Source organism: Lithobates pipiens, unplaced genomic scaffold (assembly GCF_037356315.1).
Source record: "Lithobates pipiens isolate NorthernLeopardFrog02 unplaced genomic scaffold, aLitPip1_a1.2 Scaffold_1, whole genome shotgun sequence".
In the NCBI taxonomy this organism is placed as follows: Eukaryota; Metazoa; Chordata; class Amphibia; order Anura; family Ranidae; genus Lithobates; species Lithobates pipiens.
This window is the reverse complement of record NW_027507685.1, coordinates 76,752,008-76,772,083: the sequence shown is the minus strand read 5'-3', so window position 1 is coordinate 76,772,083 and position 20,076 is coordinate 76,752,008.

Sequence of the window (20,076 nt, the reverse complement as noted above, 5' to 3'; positions counted from 1 at the left end):
CCTTTAAGGCCTATCTATCATGTTTTCCCTTCCCTCATCCACTTTCCCTTCCCTGGGCCTCGGTCTCCCTCTGATCTCAGCTAAAGTGCCATGGACGTTGTTGGACGTGCAATATGATAAGGAAGGGCGGTATTTGCTTTTGAAGGGGAAGGTGGGAGGGACGGTTGTGACCCTGGCGAATATCTACTCCCCCAATGACCGACAAGACGCCTTTCTCAAAACTAGACTATCTCACCTTGCTAGATACACAGAGGGCCAGCTTATTATAGGGGGCCATCTTACTGTCCCTCTCACTCCCACGAAAGATATCTCCAAGGGCCTTTTTCTTCCACCTCCCGGGAGATGCGTAAACGCATCTCCGCGTCTTTACATTCAACACAACTGGTTGATACGTGGAGACTTTTTCATCCCGGGGAAAGGGACTACACTTTTTTTTCCAGACCCCACCAAACATACTCACGTATAGACTATTTCCTAATCCCCCATAGACATTTACATGCTGTTAAAGATGTTACGATAGGTTCAATAACTTGGTCGTATCATGCCCCGATCACCCTGCGATACACTATTACGGACATTCATAAATCACAGAGACCACCCTGGCGCCTGAATGACAGTCTTCTTCAGGACACAGAAATCCTTGCGGACGTAATTAGAGAAATAGACTGTTATTTCCAGACTAACTTGACTTCGGAGAGTAGCCCCGGAGTGATATGGGAAGCGCACAAAGCGGTGATCCGTGGAGTGCTTATTAAACATGGTGCTAGGCTCCACAAGCAGAGGTTGGCCCAACTGTCAGCGTTGCTGCTAAAGGTGCAGAATCTGGAAGTATGTCATAAACGCACTCCCACAGTACATTTAGGTAGGGAGCTAGATGTGACTCGCAGGCAGAATACTGACCTGCTTCATTATAGGGCAAAGGCAATGCTCCAAATATGCCGGAAAAAAGTGTATGAATCCGGCGATAAATGCGGGAGGACCTTAGCTCGAAACCTACAAGAACAAACACTCGCCTCCTATATACCATACGTCACCTCTGCGGGGGTCAGAAGATCTCCCTGCCGCAACAAATGTCACAAGAATTTAAAACATTCTATGACGCCCTCTATAATCTACACACGTCCTCGCCGCCCCAAATGCTACCTCTCAGTATATTGCCGCCTCCCTCATGCCCACGTTACCGGTCGAAGTTATAGAGAACTTAGAGGAGCCAATTACGTTAATAGAACTTCAGTCGGCGCTAGGCACCACTAAGACGGGAAAGGCTCCGGGTCCAGACGGTCTCACGAATACATACTATAAAACCCTTCTCCCGTCTTTGGGTTCACATTTGATAAACTTTTTTAATGTCCTGAGCACGGGAGCGCACTTCCATAAGTCAACGGTTCAGGCCCAGATCTCGGTGATACCGAAAGAAGGCAAGGATCCAGCGCAATGTGGGAGCTACCGCCCTATCTCCTTGCTAAATATAGACATGAAACTGTACACAAAAATTTTGGCCACTAGACTACAACGACATTTACCTAGCTTAATCCACTTAGACCAGGTGGGTTTCGTCCCGACCAGAGAAGCCAGGGACAATACTATTAAAGTCCTGAATCTGTTACACGTGGCGAATAAGAAACGCATTCCGTGCGTATTCCTCGGGACAGACGCCGAAAAAGCGTTCGACCGAGTGAACTGGCAGTTTATGTTCTCCACACTGGAGCACATTGGACTGGGGGACAGGATGATGTGTTGGATTTCAGCGGTGTATTCCAACCCGACGGCCGGAGTGAGAGCCAACGGTGTTCTCTCGGACATCTTTGAGATTACCAATGGGACCAGGCAGGGGTGTCCTCTCTCCCCCCTGCTGTTTGCTCTGACCCTGGAGCCTTTCCTTTGTCATATTAGGAGAAACCCAGATATTGTAGGGATCTGGGTCACGAATGCACAATACAAAGTCTCAGCTTACGCCGATGACTTAATGTTTACTCTGGCTGATCCGTCCTTATCGCTACCTACCCTACTTAGTGAATTTGAAACTTATGGCAAACTCTCCAACTTCCGTATAAATTTTAGTAAATCGGAGGCCATGGGAGTAGGCATGTCCGCTCCCCAGCTGACTAATCTACAAACACGTTTCAACCTGAAATGGACGGCAGTAGCCTTGAAATACCTGGGCACACTTATACCCCCGAAACTATCTCAACTTTTTCACCTCAATTTCCCACCCCTGCTTCATAAAGTACGAGCTCTGTTATGCAAATGGAACAGCGGCCTCCATTCTTGGTTTGGCCGCTGTAACATCCTGAAAATGATGGTTCTTCCCAAATTTCTCTACCTCCTTCAAGCCCTCCCAATCCATATCCCTCTATCCTACTTCGCACAAATACGGTCAGTATTTTTTACCTTTCTGTGGGCGGGGAAAAGGTCTAGGTTACAGGGGAAAATTCTGTCCCTACCCAAGCGATCTGGGGGTCTGGCGATGCCAGACGTGCACACGTACTACAAAGCAGCACAGCTGGTTAGACTAATTGACTGGTGTCGTCATGGGAAGGTGAAGCTGTGGACGCAGGTGGAACAAGCCCAGAGCGGGATACTCCTGAATGTTATTCCATGGTGCTACAATGATGTGCCGCTGGGCCTTAAGCGCCACCCGCTCATAGGCAATACTGTGGTAGTCTGCACGCGTCTGGCCTCCCGGGTCCCCCTGTCTTCCGATAACTCGTCCCTCCGCCCGATTTTGGACGACCCACGTTTCCCCCCGGGCACATCTGATGCAGCATTCCGAACCCTGCGGGATTCGGGGTGTTACCTAGCCTCACATTTTAGTGTAGCGGGACGCTGGAGAACGACTGCAGAACTGACAGACCCGACTGGCCCATACTGTCTGGATTTTTTGAGAACAGCACAACTGCGACACTTTTTAGACACCCTAACGCCGCCTAGGGCCGCGTCTTCATCTCCCACACCCATAGAAGATCTATGCTCCGGAACGGGGTTGGTGGCCCACACTCTGTCCTTAACATACATGATACTTAATGTTCCGCCGGAAGGCTATCAGCTCCCGAGTCTAATTAAATGGGAAAGGGAACTGAATTGCACATTCACAGATCTACAGAAGCAGAAAATTGTGCTGTTTACACACAAATCGTCAATCTGCACTAAGGTGCAGGAGACGAATTACAAACTCCTCACGAGATGGTATAGGACCCCGGTGGTTTTGCGTAAATTTTTCCCGGCAGTGTCTGATGAATGCTGGCGCTGCTGGGAAGGGACGGGGACTCTGCTGCATATTTTTTGGTCCTGCCCTAGACTTAGATGTTTTTGGGAGGGGGTTCGTCGGATCGTGCAGGGATTCACTGATTATGTGATCCCGGATGATCCAGCATTCTTCCTGCTTCACGTTAACGACATACCCACACGCTTGTATAAGAAGTCTTTGATCAAACATTTTGTAGATGCGGCGAAGGCATGCATTCCCCTTGCCTGGAAATCTCCGCTCCCGCCCACTCTGAATACTTGGGTCAGGAAAGTCGAAGACGTTAATAAGATAGAAGACCTTGTCCTGACGAGCCAACACAGACAGGAGTTATATACCAAGACATGGCAGCTTTGGAATGTATTCAAATTCTCACAAGAGGGGCAGGCCCTACGGGTGCCCCTAGTTCACCCACCGTGAAGTGGATGATATCGTGACCAATCGTTCGAATGTTTACCTAATCTGAGTATACTGGACACCCATGCTCGTGGGTACCCCCCCCCCCTCCCCTACCCCGCCCCCCCAATCTCCTTCCTCCTGCCTTCCGCCTGACCTTTACTTACCTCTCCCTTCCTACTTCCTCTTCTATTCACTGTCTTTCTATCTAGCTTTGCCTTCCTTGGCACCTCAGGGCTCTGTTGGAGTTCCTGGGCTTTCTTACATCCTTCTACAACCAGCAGGAAAAAAAAAAGGGGGGGGAGGGACCTGGCCGGACCTAAACGGCATGATGTTACATGTTACTGTCAGGGAAAACCTGTGTTACAGTTGTACTATGTCATGTACTCAGATTGTCGCTACTTTTTATTGCACTGTGACTGTTTTGATTTTGTACATGTTGTGGCCGGTTTGGTCCTTCCGCCCAAATATAAATAAAAAATAAAAACAAATAAAAAAAGTGTCCCAAATTTTTTTTTTACAATGTTGGCAACTATGGGGTTGCCACCTCACCCCTTTAAAACCAAACACATATTAATTACACAGGTTGTGTGGCTGATTAAAGTGGTAATTAAACTCACTTGGTGTCTTATCTTTTGCCCACCAGTGCCATTTTAAATAGAATAAATCGGCGTGCGCTGGTCAGCAAGCGGTTAAAATGCAAATAATACACTGTCGCACATGTTCATTGCTCTCCATTTTTAGGCATTTTAAGGCACTGCTGGGTTTATAGAGGCTGATCTGCTGATAGCCTTTAGGCCAGTTTCACACTTGCACTTGTATGACATGACAGTTGTAAGACTGTGGACCCGACTTTGCCCTGTGACTTGAAGTCTGACTTCATTAAACAGGGATTCGACTTTGATCCCCGACAATACCAGGCACTGTCATGTATGAATCTTTAGGGGGAACTCCACGCCAATTTTTTTTTTTTTAAACGGCATGGGTTTCCCCTCCAAGAGCATACCAGGCCATTTGGTCTGGTATGGATTTTGGGGGTTCCCCTTAAAATCTGAGCCTTATCTGAGCACACAGCCTGGCAGGTCAGGAAAGGGGGTGGGGACAAGCAAGCTCCCCCCACTCCTGAACCATACCCAGTCACATGCCCTCAACACCAAAGCACCTTGTCCCCGTGTTGATGAGGGCCTCTTTCTGACAACCCTGGCCGTTGGTTGTTGGGGTCTGCGGGCGTGATGCCCACAAAAGGTTGAGGGATTACCAAATCCAACCGTGAAAGAGAACATCCACAGATGGTCTCATGAACATGAATCATGCACATGTAACATACACATATTAGTTTACTAAATGAAGGAGGAAACGCTGACGTGATTGAAGTCCATTTATTGAATATTCCATGCAAACCATGACACACACTATGGTTGCAGTAGTCAGAACAGAGGTAGACTAGTTTCGCACAGCTACACTGTACTCACTCATCGCCTTGAGGTGTGCTACTGACATTCCTTAAATAGCCCCCCCCACACACACACACTTGTATCAGTAGACACACCATCTGTCCCAATTACATCATTCAGTCTTCTACAGCAGGCGAGCCCAGGCTTGTACCTGTGTGAGGAGTCCTAAGCCTCACAATCAGAAAATGATGTGTATGAAAAATGCAGATTTCAGAGCGATTGTACAATAACCTGATTGTTAGTACAGAGCTTTCGTGTGCCGACCAGGACAGCTCATCCAATATTATTTGATCAGGCATGCACAATTTTTTTTTTCATCCGATGCCAGATTGTACGTACATATTTAATCAGTACAGCGGTCGTTCGAAAATGCATTATAACACATTACATCACTTCTGAATTTTTATTCTGTCGTACAAGAATTTTCGTGACTTTAGTATACTCATCAGATTCAATCTGAGATTAGCATGCAAAAAAAACCCACAGAGGATCATTTGTCCGATAATCTCATCATGTGTCACGTGCATTATACCATTCATTGTGCCTGGAGTCTCTCACCTGGAACAGCGATTTTCCTTTGCTGTCTATATTAGTTTACTATCCCATTAAAAAATAACCTTGATAAATTTAAAAAAACAAACGTAAGTGAAACAGTAACAGTCCAAAACATATAAGCTAGTTATGCAAACGTCAAAAATGCAGTCAAGAGAGACTAGAGTTTGGGCTCTATCGAACTTTTTCTGTCGGATTTTCCGACGCACAAAGTTTGAGAGCAGGATCTAAAATTTTCTGATAACAAAATCTGATCACATAAATTCTGATCGTGTGTAGACAATTCCGATGGACAAAGTGCCACACATGCTCAGAATAAACTAAGAGATGAAAGCTATTGGCTACTGGCCCATTTTTCGTCCCGACGTACGTGTTTGACGTCACGTCGTTCAGAAGGATTTTATTTTCCGACAACTTTGTGCGACCATGTATATGCAACACAAGTTTCGGCCAAAATCCATCGTAAAAAATCCGACGGATTTTGTCGTTGGAATGTCCGACCGTGTGTATGGGGCATTAGTCCTTTTCATTCAATAAAGTGCATCCAATCACACATTTCCCAGTTTATATTCAATTTGGGTAATAACCCCCTGACCCCCCCCCCCCCCCCCAACCAATCATGTGTGGAATGTCAACGTGGTGAGGCAGACGTTCCCATGCCACTATGAGGGAGCCAACAGTGTCTGTGTCCACAGGTAAAGGTGGACGTGGTCCGTCCTCATGCAGGCCACATTTGCCTCTGTTTAGTGATGTAGCAAATACTATCCAGCCACAGCATGCAGTGGAAGTGGCAGACTAGCTTAGTAAGCCATCCTCCTCATACTCAGTGACCCAAGCTGACACTAGTGCACAGTACAACGCAGCTGCCAGAGCGGCTTGTTCTGCCTCCTTGTCCACTGCTATAGCACCAGCATCATGCATAGAGGAGTCAGCTGAATTATTTGAACACAGCGCCAGCCACTTGCTTCTTGTGGATGTACAGACATTTTATTCTGATGTTGGTTCTGAGGTAGAGGAAGGAAATAACATCACCCTACAAGAGGGGGGAACACTGATAAACAACAAATTTGCAGTCATGTTCCTAGCCACAGCGTAATAAAAAGTTGCCTCCAATTATGATGATGATGAGGGGATGATGATGATACGGTTACTGATGCGACTTAGGTGCCAGAGCAGAGGAGGGAAGTGAGGGGGAGAAACAGCCTCCACGAGGCAGGGTGTCCTCCAGAGGCAGCCATCGTGGAAGAGTAGGGAGCAGCCACACTATACCATCAGATTATGGAGCTGTTAACTCCCAGCCCACTTCCCACAGTTCAGCTGTGTGGGTCTTTTTTAGCACGTGTGCAGCCGATCGCACTGTTGCAATTTTCAATGTCTGCCACAAGCAGATTAGGGGGGGAAAAACATCAGCCATCTGGGTACCACATGCTTCACAAGGCATTTAACCACTTAAGCCCCGGATCAATTTGCAGCCAAAGAACCAAGCCCCTTTTTGCGATTCGGCACTGCATCGCTTTAACTGACAATTGCGCGGTCGTGCGATGTGGCTACCAAACAAAATTAGTGTCCTTTTTTTCCCATAAATAGAGCTTTCTTTTGGTGGTATTTGATCGCCTCTGTGGATTTTATTTTTTGCGCTATAAACAAAAATAGAGCGACAATTTTGAAAAAAATGCAATATTTTTTACTTTTTGCTATAATAAATTTCCCTCAAAAATATATAAAAAAACGTTTTTTTCCCTCAGTTTAGGCCGATACATATTCTTCTACATATTTTTGGTTAAAAAAATCGCAATTAGGGATTATTGATTGGTTTGCGCAAAAGTTATAGCGTTTACAAAATAGGGGATAGTTTTATAGCATTTTTATTATTTTTTTTTTACTAGAAATGGCAGCGATCAGCGATTTTTATTGTGACTGCGACATTATGGCGGACACATGGAACATTTTTGACACATTTTTGGGACTATTGTCATTTATACAGCAATCAGTGCTATTTAAACGCACTGATTCCTGTGTAAATGACACTGGCAGTGAAGGAGTTAACCACTAGGGGGCAGTGTAGGTGTTATGTATGACGTTATGTTTTTTTTTATTGTGGGGGGTGTGGCCTGGCATGTGACATCACTGATCATCTTTCCCTATAAAAGGGAAGAGACGATCGGTGACAGCCACAGTAGGAAGCACGGGGAGAGGTTTGTTTACACAGACCTCTCCTCGTTCTTCAGCTCTATGACCCGATCGCGGGACACCAGCAGCGATCGGGTCCACTGGTCCCGCCGCCACGGTCACGGACCGGGTCGGGAGCACTCCGGCCACGGCGCGCACCCGACCCACAGCTGGGCACTTAAAGAGCAATGTACCGTACGTGGGACTAAATTAAATGGTGTTGCTCTCTCGGCGTGAAAATGCTCAAAAACTAGATAAATACTCAAGATTAACAAAATTCATGTGATAAAAAATCGAGAAATTCGAAAAATAATCAATCATCAGTGTATAAACAGAAAATACATAAAAAATAAATAATTAATTAAGCTGGTGGTAACAACAATAAATATCGCAATAATAAAAATTAATAGATAGTGAAAGTTAATCACATGGAGTGAGGTGAATATATAACAATAAAATAAATTAAGATAATCAATTGAACTTAAAAAAATATATATATTTGTGTATATCCCAATACACAGTGCAATGATGGCACTCAGGTGAAAAGTACATAAAATGGTGGGTTAAAAGTCCTCCAAACACTGCTGAAAATACATCATCACTCATATGTGCCAAAAAGTGTCCAGTGCATATCATCCAAGTGTCCACCGACCCGTGAATGTGCTAAATAATTACCTTACAGCTGTAAGGTCAAACAGCATAAACACTGACTCCTGGGGAGAGAGGGGGGGAGAGAAGGGAGAGAGATCCAGTACCACACAGCTCCTCCTATCCTGGCACTTGATATCGGTGGTGGCTTTGAGGGAGTGCTCAAAAGACAAAAACGTACAGTATGTTAGGGTTGCCACCTTTTCTTCAAGCCAAACCCGAACATTTTCATGGCGCATGGCAATTTTTTTGTAGTACACGCTATAGGATTGTAAAATACCTTGGGTTACCCAAAAAGAGTAGTAATGAAGTGTGCTACAGTGAACTGTGGCTATAGCAAAACTGCATTAACAGTGGGGGGACTTAAAGGGGCATGATTAAATAAAACAAAAGCATTTAGTGTACCCATAAAAAATTATTTGATTAATAAAAGAAATGTCCGTGAAAATAGCCTACCTTAAAAGTGGACACTGTCAGCCTGTAGAGCAGAGGACGGTGTCAGTAGAGCAGTGGACGGTGTCAGCAGGGCAGAGGACAGTGTCAGCAGGGCACTGTCAGTAGAGCAGAGGACGGTGTCAGCAGGGCAGAGGACGGTGTCAGCAGGGCAGAGGACATTGTCAGCAGGGCACTGTCAGTAGAGCAGTGGACGGTGTCAGCAGGGCAGAGGACAGTGTCAGCAGGGCACTGTCAGTAGAGCAGTGGACGGTGTCAGCAGGGCAGAGGACAGTGTCAGCAGGGCACTGTCAGTAGAGCAGAGGACGGTGTCAGCAGGGCAGAGGACAGTGTCAGCAGGGCAGAGGACAGTGTCAGTAGGGCAGAGGACGGTGTCAGTAGGGCAGAGGACGGTGTCAGTAGGGCAGAGGATGGTGTCAGTAGGGCAGAGGACGGTGTCAGTAGGGCAGTGGACAGTGTCAGCAGAGTAAATGGTGTCAGAAGGGCAGTGGACGGTGTCAGAAGGGCAGTGGATGGTGTCAGAAGGGCCGTGGAAAGTAACAGATTATATATCAGACAGTGCCTGTGCCCCCCCAATAGAGACCTCCATTACAGCGAGACAAAAAAAAACGTACCTTCCAGGAGCCGCTGCAAAGATGTGTGTGTGTGAACCTGTTAGGGGGCGGACTCTGTAATACCATGCCTTCTCCTGCAAAAGTGTCCCTGGTTGCTAGGACACCAGTCTAGTGTCCCTCCATTCACTGTCTCTGGCGGCATCGGTGCTGGCGGCTGGGTGGGAGAAAGAGAGTGCACAGACAGTGCAGTGTGACCTGGCTGCAGGACATTAGCCCCGCTGGAGCAGGGGAAGAAGGGAGGAGGTGCGTGCTGTTTGGGGGTACCTCACAGAGGAGCAGGGGGTAGCTGACAGAGGGGGGTAGCTGACAGAGGAGGGGGGCAAACAGAGAGGAGGGGGTGGACAGAGAGGGGGGCTGACAGAGGAGGGGGGTCGACAGAGAGAAGGGGGGGCCGACAGAGAGGAGGGGGGCTGATAGAGAGGAGGGGGCTGACAGAGAAGGAGGAGGGCTGACAGAGAAGGAGGAGGGCTGACAGAGGAGGGGAGCTGACATAGAGGAGGGGAGCTCATAGGAGGGGGGCTGACAGAGGAGGGTGGATGACAGAGAGGATGGGAGCTGACAGAGAGGAGGGAAGCTAACAAAGAGGAGGGGAGCTGACAAAGAGGAGGGGAGCTGACAAAGAGGAGGGGAGCTGACGGAAGAGGAGGGCTGACAGAGAAGGGGAGCTGACAGAGGAGAGGGGACTGACAGAGGAGAGGGGGCTGACGGAGGAGAGGGGGCTGACGGAGGAGGGGGGGCTGACAGAGGAGAGGGGCTGACAGAGGAGGGGGGACTGACAGAGGAGGGGGGACTGACAGAGGAGAGGGGACTGACAGAGGAGGGGGGACTGACAGAGGGGGGCTGACAGAGGAGGGGGTCGACAGAGAGAAGGGGGCTGAAAGAGAGGAGGGGAGCTGACAGAGAGGAGGGGAGCTGACAGAGAGGAGGGGGGCTGACAGAGGAGGGGAGCTGACAGAGGAGGGGAGCTGACAGAGAGGAGGGGGCTGACAGAGAAGAGGAGGGCTGACAGAGGAGGAGGGGGCCTGACAGAGAGGAGGGGAGCTGACAGAGAGGAGGGGGGCTGACAGAGAGAAGGGGAGCTCACAGGAGGGGGGCTGAGAGAGGAGGGGGCTGACAGAGGAGAGGGGGGCTGAGAGAGGAGAGGGGGGCTGAGAGAGGAGGGGGGCTGAGAGAGGAGGGGGTTGACAGAGAGGAAGGGGGCTGACAGAGAGGAGGGGGGCTGAGAGAGAGGAGGGGGACTGACAGAGGAGGGGGGCTGACAGAGGAGAGGGGACTGACAGAGGAGAGGGGCTGACAGAGGAGGGGGGCCTGACAGAGGAGGGGGGGCTGACAGAGGGGGGCTGACAGAGGAGTGGGGGTTGACAGAGGAGAGGGGACTGACAGAGGGGGGTTGACAGAGGAGAGGGGACTGACAGAGGGGGGTTGACAGAGGAGAGGGGACTGACAGAGGGGGGTTGACAGAGGAGAGGGGACTGACAGAGGGGGGCTGACAGAGGAGGGGGCTGACAGGGGGGAGCTGACAAAGGGGGACTGATGGAGGAGGGGGCTGACAGAGGAGAGGGGACTGACAGAGGGGGGGCTGACAGAGGAGGGGGGCTGACAGAGGAGAGGGGACTGATGGGGGGGTTTACAGAGGAGAGGGGACTGACAGAGGGGGGCTGACAGAGGGGGGGCTGACAGAGGAGAGGGGACTGACAGAAGAGGGGGGTTGACAGAGAAGGGGGCTGAAAGAGGGTGGGGGCTGACAGAGGGGGGGGCTGACAGAGGATGGGGGCTGACAGAGGGTGGGGGCTGACAGAGGGGGGGACTGACAGAGGGGGGGGGCTGACAGAGGGGGGGACTGACAGAGGAGGGGCTGACAGAGGAGAGGTCTGACAGAGGAGAGGGCTGACAGAGGGGGGGGTTGACAGAGGAGAGGGGACTGACAGAAGAGGGGGGTTTACAGAGGAGAGGGGACTGACAGAGGGGGGCTGACAGAGGAGAAGGGACTGATGGGGGGTTTACAAACGAGAGGGGACTGACAGAGGGGGGCTGACAGAGGAGGGGGCTGACAGAGGAGAGGCGACTGATGGGGGGGTTTACAGAGGAGGGGGAGCTGACAGAGGAGAGGGGACTGACAGAAGAGGAGGGTTGACAGGGAAGGGGGCTGACAGAGGGGGGGCTTACTGAGGTGAGGGGACTGACAGAGGAGGGGTTTATAGAGGAGAGGGGACTGACAGAGGGGGGCTTAAGGAGGAGAAGGGACTGATGGGGGGGTTTACAGAGCAGAGGGGACTGACAGAGGGGGGCTGACAGAGGGGGCTGACAAAGAAGAGGGGACTGACAGGGGGGTTTACAGACGAGAGGGTTCTGACAGAGGAGGGGGCTGACAGAGGAGGGCTGACAGAGGAGAGGGGACTGACAGAGGAGTGGGGCTGACAGGGGGGGCTGACAGAGGAGAGGGGACTGACAGGAGGGGTTTACAGAGGAGAGGGGTCTAACAGAGGAGGGGTCTGACAGAGGAGGGGGCTGACAGAGGAGGGGGCTGACAGAGGGGGCCTGACAGAGGGGGCCTGACAGAGGGGGGACTGACAGAGGAGAGGGGACTGACAGAGGAGGGGGCTGACAGAGGAGGGGGCTGACAGAGGGGGCCTGACAGAGGAGAGGGGACTGACAGAGGAGTGGGGCTGACAGGGGGGGCTGACAGAGGAGAGGGGACTGACAGAAGGAGTTTACAGAGGAGAGGGGTCTGATAGAGGAGGGGGCTGACAGAGGGGGGCTGACAGAGGGGGGCTGACAGAGGAGAGGGGACTGACAGGAGGGGTTTACAGAGGAGAGGGGACTGACAGAGGAGGGGGCTGACAGAGGAGGGGGCTGACAGAGGAGAGGGGACTGACAGAGGCGAGGGGACTGACAGAGGAGGGGGCTGACAGAGGAGGGGGCTGACAGAGGGGGTCTGACAGAGGAGAGGGGACTGACAGAGGAGTGGGGCTGACAGGGGGGGGCTGACAGAGGAGAGGGGACTGACAGGGGGGGGGGGGGTTTACAGAGGAGAGGGGTCTGACAGAGGAGGGAGCTGACAGAGGGGGGCTGACTGAGGGGGGACTGACAGAGGAGAGGGGACTGACAGGGGGGGTTTACAGAGGAGAGGGGTCTGACAGAGGAGGGGGCTGACAGAGGGGGGCTGACAGAGGGGGGCTGACTGAGGGGGGACTGACAGAGGAGTGGGGCGGACAGGGGGGCTGACAGAGGAGGGGGCTGACAGAGGAGGGGGCTGACAGAGGGGGCCTGACAGAGGAGAGGAGGCCTGACAGAGGAGTGGGGCTGACAGGGGGGGCTGACAGAGGGGGGGCTGACAGAGGAGTGGGGCTGACAGGGGGGGCTGACAGAGGGGGGGCTGACAGAGGAGTGGGGCTGACAGGGGGGCTGACAGAGGAGAGGGGACTGACAGGGGGGTTTACAGAGGAGAGGGGTTTGACAGAGGAGGGGGCTGACAGAGGGGGGCTGACTGAGGGGGGACTGACAGAGGAGAGGGGACTGACAGAGGAGTGGGGACTGACAGAGGAGTGGGGCTGGCATGGTGCTGGGAGAAGAGAGTCACTGTGAGTTGCAGCGTTTAGGATTCATTAGCCTAGTGCTGCATTGACAGGGGCGAATGGACCGGGGGACTGACTCACCACTGTCGCCATTCACCATTGGCAGTGAGACTGCCAAAAATCATTAGCCTTGCTGGAGCAGGGGAAGGAGGGGGGCCCGGGGGAGCGCGCTGCTTGCGGGAGAGAGTGCATTCAGAGCAGGCTGCATTTGCCGATCGGCACAGCCACACTTTTACTGGGGGAGAGGTGTCTGAGGTGGGCGGAGGAGAACGCTCACCACTGAAGCCACACAGGACAGGAGCCGTCAGGGGGGCAGGTGCTATTGTAGAGTGTACATCCAGTGACGGAGGTCGCGCTGCTGGAGGGACACAGGGTGGAGCGCAGCTACAGGAGTGGGGGGCTATGCTGTTGGTGGACTGGAGGTATGATAAACTCTCTCCTCCTACACTGGCTGGAGCCTATGCTGCTGTGTCCGGGTTTCAAGAGCAGAGAAACCCGGGCACAGCTGTCAAAACCCGGACTGTCCGGGTCATTCCCGTACAGGTGGCAACCCTACCGTACGTGCTTGTGCCCAGCCGTGCCATTCTGCCGATGTATATGTGCAGGAGGTGGTCTTTAAGTGGTTAACCTCTCACCACCCATTAGCAAGAGCACCTGAAATCTACACACAGGGGACGCAATTCTTCTCACTCCTCACATTTCATGTCTACCCTCGCTATATTCCATGACCTCTCAGGAGCCTCCACTGACAGGGATAATGGTATAGCAAAGGGTGTCACAGGTCCTTGTAACACAGGATGGCACAGTGGTGTAGTGGGTAGCACTTTCACCTAGGAGTAAGAAGGGTTGCTGGTTCAAATTCCAACCACGACACTACCTGCCTGGAGTTTGCATGTTCTCCCTGTGCCCATGTGGGTTTCCTCCGGGTACTCCGGTTTCCTCCCACACTCCAAAGACATGCTGGGAGGTTATTTGGATCCCATCTAAATTGTCCCTAGTATGTATGAATGTGAGTTAGGGACCTTAGATTGTAAGCTCCTTGAGGGTAGGGACTGATCTGAATGTACAATGTATATGTAAAGCGCTGCGTAAATTGATGGTGCTATATAAGTAACTGAAATAAATAAATAAACACATCTGCCAGCAGCACACCACCAGCTGAAGCATATAGCAGGCACATTTCTCTGCCCCAGCTGCTGCATCAAAAAAATAAAAATAAACACTGCAGAATGTGCTGTACCACAATGGCAGGTTCCAAGTCACTATTTATTTTCACAAAAAGCCATTGCAGCTCTGTACAATCACATGAAAGGCAATATTTTGTCATCGTTGGGCAAAGCTGTCATTAGCAAGGTCCACATTACTGCTGACACGTGGTCCAGATATATTTAGTTCACAGCACACTGGGTAACTCTGCTTGCAAATAAGGATGCAGGACAGTGCTCGGGGCTGGTGCCCAGGGTTGTCAGCTTAAAGATCCCATTGGCTGCATCGTATGGTGGAAGATTATCTAGGGAAACAGACATGGAGAATTTTCCAGTAGACAATCCACTGGATTTCTTAGTCAGGAGAATATACCACTGGCCAGAACTTACCGAGTGGGCAATTGAGCCCTGCCCTGCAATTATCCTGCTTTCCGGATTGGCATTCAGTGCTGCTGGAGTTTTTTGTGACAGATTCTGTTGACTGGCTGACATATGACTCCTGGTCCTGGATTAGCAGTAGCTATCAAGCCCCTGATGTTGATGTTGCTGATTAAGGCCTCTTTCACACTAACGTCCCGTTCAGGCCCGCCTGTCAGTTTTTCAGGCGGACCTGAACGGGTGCTCCATAGAGGTCTATGGAGCGTCGGATGTCAGCGGTGACATGTCCGCTGACATTCGACCCGCTCCGATCCGAAAAAGTGTGACGGAGGAAAAAGCTATTTTTCCATCCGTCTGCGGATCGGATCGGGTGACGACGGGCACTGCGGTCCGTCGTCATCCGATCTCCCATAGGGGAGAGCGGCGCTGTGACAGGTCCGTCCCTGCGCAGTGTGCAGAGACGGAGCTGTCATCTCCCTGCTCAGCGGGGATCGGCGGAGTGATCCCCGCTGAGCAAACGGACATCCACGGGGTGGATCAGAACTGATCCGCCCCGTGTGAAAGGACCCTAAGTGTTATTGGGATCTCAAATCTCTGCAAGACTGTCTAGGCTGCCTAGCTTTGTGGGTGTTGATTTTATCTTGTATTGTATTTTTTTGGTATAGGTGTCCTGAGCACAATTAACACCCTAGGACCAATTTTTCCACACCTGTTTGACAGGTGCATCAAATCTCAATTTTTTCAGCACCTGGAGAGAGCGCAGCTCCACCCACGTCCCAGGAAACACTGCAGTCATTCCTTTTTAAGCCTGGACACTTCCACCATGGCCTCAGTTGTAGTGTTTCCTCCAGCCATGGTGGAAGCGCTGCAGGGGACCAGGGGTGTGATGCGCTCTCTCCAGGTGAAGGTGGGTTAGAGCATACCTGCTTTGTGTTAGATATCATTTGTTAAACGGCCAGCCCAATAACCCCTGACAGGTGGGGGGCATTCCAGTGCCTTCCATTTCTGGAGCCTGGCGGGCCAAAGGCTGGGGAATTCCATGTGGAGCCTCTAGGTATGCACTTGGTTGGTCCGAGTGGTAGATGGCGTCACTGCCAGACGGAGTGGGACGGCGGCTTCCGGTTCCAGCCACTGGAACGCAGAAGTGGAAGGTGGCCTCTGTGGTGCAATTTCCGGTCCTTGCTTCGGCGACAGGACCGGAAAAATTTGCAAATAAAAGCTAATGGACGGCTGCTGGACATTGGGGAGATGGAGTCAGAGGAACCAGCAGCAGTGGCGGCAGCAGGAGACACGTGCACCAGCCAGACCCAAGCAGGAGAGGCAGTGGTCTCTGTTGGATACCTGGGCTATGTATGTTTTATGTCCCTCTCTCCCTCCCCCCCCCCTACTATGGAAGGGGGGCTTGCCTCATACTACACAGGTGACTTCTCTGGGCACTGTGTGTTTGTTTTACAGCAATGGTTTTGTGGGGTATGTCTTGGTGCCACTGACTTCCACTAAAGCGCCCTCTGCCCAACCTAGTGAGATGCTCACTACTTTCTGGAAAGGAATTGGAAGATACGTTTCAGTCCTTCCATTCCTATCTGGACAAACGTCCAGTAGCACAGTCAGCAGATAGTTGTCCACCCAGCACTCACATTCCCTCGGCAGCCAGGAGAGTGGTTAGTGAGTCTGAGGATGAAGAGAAAAGTGGGTCTTCAGGATCAGATGAGGAAGGAGAAGAAAAAGAGGTATCTTCCTCTCGTTATAGACTATCTTTGGAAGAAGTAGAGGACCTTCTAAAGACCATACACAAGATCCTAAATATTAAGGAGGATAAGACCCAATTGACCCTACATGACAAAATGTATCAGGGTATGGATGAGGTAAAGCATCGGATGTTCCCGGTGCATAAAGAGTTTTCAAAGAATTGATAAAGAAGTAATGGAAGGACCCAGAGAGGGCCCCCTTGTTTTCCAGGTCTCTTAAAAGGAGATTCCACTTTGATGAAGAGTGCAAGTTTGGAACAAGAGACCTAAGCTTGACACAGCTTTCTCGTAGGTATCACGAAACACCGACTTAGCTTTTGAGGACATGGGGGTCTTAAAGGACACTATGGACAAAATAGCTGATTCTTTGTTAAAAAAGGTTTGGGATTCTACACTGGTTAATCTCAAACCAGCAATGGCATCTACAGTGGTGGCCAGGAATTTAGAACATTGGTTGGAACAACTAAAGGGCCATATTGAGGCAGAAACCTCTCGCAAAGATTTGTTGGATACTCTTCCAGTCCTACAAAAGGCAGTAGGTTACATGGCGAATGTCTCCGCTGAGTTGGTGAAGATGTCCGCAAGATCTTCAGCTTTAATTCAGCTAAAAGAGCTTTGTGGGTAAAGACCTGGTCAGGCGATTCGGCCTCTAAAATTAAGCTGTGCGGTCTACCCTTTGAGGGGCATCATATATTCGGCTCCAATCTTGACACTGTTCTAGACAGAACAGCAGATAAGAAAAAAGCACTGCAACTTAAAAATAATTTTCATCCTCCTTACCAGACCCGGGACTCAAAGGAAACAGGACAAAAGAGACCTTGGAGGTCACAAAGGGGTCAAGGGAAGTCTGGGGTGTTTCGTCCCCCCAGCCAACCAGCAAAGACCCAGTAACCCAATTATTCTGCACCTGTTACGTCTATCCAAAGTCTCCAAAGAGACTTTATCTCAAATAAAAATCTCTAATCTTGTTCTGAGTGCACTAAATTGTGGTCTCATCATACAGACTGGCTCCCCAAACCAGTGTTTACAAAATAAAGAAAGCTTTTAGGGAAAATCAATTTAAACGTCTTTTTTTTTTTTTACAGGCAGACAAAGGAGAATCCCCAGGGAATATATTTAAAGGAATTTTTATTGTTTCACTTTAAGCATCATTAAAATCGCTGCTCCTTTAAAGCGGAGGTCCACCCTAAATTACACTCCTAGGTCTATGTGATCCCCCCTTCCCTAAACGCTAGGTAACCCCCTTACCTTTCAGCTGTCTTCCTCAGTTTTTTTCCTATTTCAAATTTTCTGCCTCTGTGGATTGCAGAAAGGGAGGAGCCGATGCGGAAAGGGGCGGGACTTCATCGGCAGGTCACTTCTTCCGGTCTGCCGCATGGGCTCCTGGGATCTTTTTTTTTTCCCCAGGAGTCTGTGCTGTGCCCAGGCTCGAGATCTCGCGCGAGGAAGAGAAGGGACGTGACGTCATCACGACACCCACGTTCAGAGGGCGGTTCACAAACCGCCATTTGAATCGTGGGCAAAGGTAATACTGACCAGTACACCTGATCAGTATTACCTGTGAACACCTGAGCGCAGCACGAGGACTACGAGGACTACGAGGACCACGAGGAGCACGAGGAGCACGAGGATCACGAGGACCCAGCTTTCTTAACAAAGAAACCAACACCTGATCTGCTATTTCAAGGTAAGTTTAACTATTTCTATTATCATACTACACAATTGTCTTAAATGTATTAAATTGCCTTTTTCTTCAAATGTTTTTTTTATTTTTTTTATTTATTTATTTATTTTTTGTGAATCGATGCACATATAATGTGTTTAAAAATATATTTATTTATTTATGGTCTGTATCCATTTTTAATAAAAGCCATAAAGATTGTTAAATAATTTTGATAATAAAAGGTATTATTTTTTCCTGTCTTATTTATATTATATATAAAATATTTTTTTTATATTAGTTTCATTATTCTTTTATTTTTTTAAATTTTATCTTATATTTTCACATTTTTGGTTGTGTATTTTTTTTTTTATTGAATGTGGATGTGGGTTTTTTTTTTTCCTTTTTTTTTTTTTTTTGGGGGGGGGGGGGGGGTTTAATTTTTTTTTTCTAACAATCATCTTTATTGACTATTTTTTATTTTATTTATTAATTTTCATATTATTTTGTTACAGTTATATTGAAGCCGTTTACGGAAATCTTTTTCCGAAGCCTTAGTGTACAGCTGAGTTGCAGGTAATTTATTTTTTTTGAACTATTGATTATTTTTCATAAAAGATATTTTCTAATTCTTTTTTCTTTTTTTTTTTTTAGAGACCTACCGAAGATCTTATTCAAACTCTCTGCCTCTGAGCGTTACTAAAAAGCGGATTTGCAGGTAATTTTTTTTTTTTTCTCTGCTGATTGTGTATCTGTATTTATGTCTTTTTGTGTGTGTGTGTACACACACACACACACACACACTCTCAACATGTTTTCCTTTAAAAAAAAAAATTTTATATTTTAATTTTTTTTTTTTTTTTTTCCTATAGATTGCAAAGACAAGTGGCTTTGATTTATCAAAACCATGCCTAAAAATAGAATTTTCTAAGAAGATTTCAAAATTGACGTTATGTTTGTATTTTTGTAATGTTGTCTCCCTCTCTCTCACTGTCCCCCCCTCTCTCACTGTCCCTCTCTCTCTGTCTCTCTCTGTCTCTCCCACCTCTCTCTGTGTCTCTCTCTCTATATACACCTCTGCCTCTGCCTGTCTCTCTCTCTCTGCCTGTCTCTCTCTCTGCCTGTCTCTCTCTCTCTGCCTGTCTCTCTCTCTCTGCCTGTCTCTCTCTCTCTCTCTCTCCCCCATCTGTCTCTCTCTCCCCCTCTGTCTCTCTCTCCCTCTGTCTCTCTCTCTCTCTCTCTCCCCCCCTGTCTCTCTCTCTCTCTCTCCCCTCTCTCTCTCCCCTCTGTCTCTCTCTCTCCCCCTCTGTCTCTCTCTCTCTCTCTCTCTCACTCTCCCCCTCTGTCTCTCTCCCCCTCTCTCTCTCTCCCCCTCTGTCTCTGTCTCCCCCCTCTCTCTCTCTCCCCCTCTGTCTCTGTCTCCCCCCTCTCTCTCTCTCCCCCTCTGTCTCTCTCTCTCTCTCACCCCCTGTCTCTGTCTCTCTCTCACCCTCTGTCTCTGTCTCTCTCTCACCCTCTGTCTCTGTCTCTCTCTCCCCCTCTGTCTCTGTCTCTCTCTCCCCCTCTGTCTCTGTCTCTCTCTCTGTCTCTCTCCCCCCCCTCTCTCTCTCCCTCTGTCTCTCTCTCTCTCTCTCCCCCCCTCTGTCTCTCTCTTCTCTCTCTCCCCTCTGTCTCTCTCTCTCTCACCCTCTGTCTCTCTCTCTCTCTCTCTCCCCCTCTGTCTGTCTCTCTCTCTCTCTCTCTCTCTCTCTCTCTCTCTCTCTCCCCCCTGTCTCTCTCTCTTCCCCCTCTGTCTCTCTCTCTCTCTCCCCCTCTGTCTCTGTCTCTCTCTCCCCCTCTGTCTCTGTCTCTCTCTGTCTCTCTCTCCCTCTCTCTCACCCCCTCTCTCTCTCTCTCTCTCTCACCCTCTGTGTCTCTCTCTCTCTCTCACCCTCTGTGTCTCTCTCTCTCTCTCTCACCTCTGTGTCTCTCTCTCTCTCT